We start from the raw sequence: 1,694 nt of genomic DNA, 5'->3' as shown, positions 1-1,694 counted from the left end.
AAGTACATTGATGGTATGCAATTGGGATCTACACCGATTCCTTATTTGTACCATTCCCCTTTGTCTTACCTTTTTTTGGGTTCTTTAATTGTAATTCAGAACTTTTTACTATCCCATATTCTCCCTTTTACTGGCGCTGATATGACCTAAATGTGTTGCAAACGCCGTAAAGTCCTTAAAACAAACAAATAAAATTATTCCATTTTATTCCTTTTATCTGGCGCTGACATGACCTAAATGTGTCGCAAGCGCCGTAAAACACTTAAAAACAAAGCAAACATAATGTTATATTCAATAGTATGGAACTGTAATAAGTTTGTTTGCTTTAAAAAAAAAAAGAATGCCTCTGGCGAAATAATGCAAACTTGCTTTTTCAGATATTTGCATGCAGGGTTTTTACGGTGAGGCCACATTTATACATGTACACTATGTACGAACTGAGATAAAATACTTGTTTCTTGTTTGTTGTTCTTTTATTTTGTGTGTGTTTGTTTGTTTGTTTGTTTGTTTGCATGTGTGCGTGTGCGTGTGTGTGTGTGTGTGTGTGTGTGTGAGGGGGGTTGTCTTTGTCGTTTTGTTTATTTTGTTTCCTTTTGTGTTTTTTTTTTTTTGTTTTGTTTTTGGGTGGGTCTTTTGTTGTTTGTTTTTTTTTTTGTTTTGTTTTTTGGTTGGATTTTATTGAGGGGGGGGGGGGGGGGGGGGGGGGGTCTTTGCCGAAAGTGAAACAAGATGACAATAACTATCTCTTGAGTATGAATTATATCTATCGGGGTCACTGGCTATCTAGATGGACTGAGAACTTTGGTACACAAAGGGCAGTAGTCAATCCTGTGTTGGGCTGGGGATCACAGCATGTCATTCATGGTCATGGAGCATAGCCACTGTTATCATACATATTTTTTAAACTTTTATTTTTATGAGAGGTGATTTTTTTTTTCGCTTGTAAATTTTCTATCGGTTTTTTTGTCTTATATCAATATGTGATCATTATTGTGCATGAATCCGATCTTGTATTGCATGTGTATTATACATCGTTAGTAATAGCAAATGTATATATTTTCATTTCCGGCAAATATCCAGTGAGGACATGTTTTGTTGGGGGTTTTTTTTTCGCCTCAGACTAGATACAGAGGTACATTTTAACACATGTACCTGTTCCCCATTTTTTAAAAATCCTGTCTTCTTTTTTTTTTTGCCTGGCGCTTAAATGGCCCATATGTTTTGCAAGTGCGTTATATCTCAAAAACTGGTAGGGTTTTTTTTTTGACCTCGCATTGTGGGTAGAAGGTCACTTGCTGTTTCATTTACCCCCCCCCCCAACCCCCTATCATGTTTTCCGAGTTTGCTTTGTCTTTGTCTTGGAATGGGGTTACTTGGTTTTGCCCTGGCCGGAGTCCATGGCTGGGAGGGGTACAGTCAACTGTATAGTTACAGTTTTGAGAGATGGTATTTTTCATAGTAATTATCTCTCTTTTATACTGTTACATTTTTTGTTTTGATTGTATAATGGTTTGTAGACATTTGAGTATATTCCTCTTATTTAGATCTTGTGCTTTATTGAATGAGAATTTAACGTGTTCTCAAACACTGATAAATATACTCGTGAAATCTACATCTTTTCCCTATTCAAACCATTCCCCTTTGTCTAAATTTTCCTCGTGTGCAAATATATAACTTTGTTTTGACTATCCCAT

The sequence above is a fragment of the Berghia stephanieae genome, chromosome 2, assembly GCF_034508935.2.
Source record: "Berghia stephanieae isolate SIO BIC M18660-M18661 chromosome 2, UCSD_Bste_1.3, whole genome shotgun sequence".
Lineage (NCBI taxonomy): Eukaryota > Metazoa > Mollusca > Gastropoda > Nudibranchia > Aeolidiidae > Berghia > Berghia stephanieae.
Note: the sequence above shows the minus strand (reverse complement) of the source record.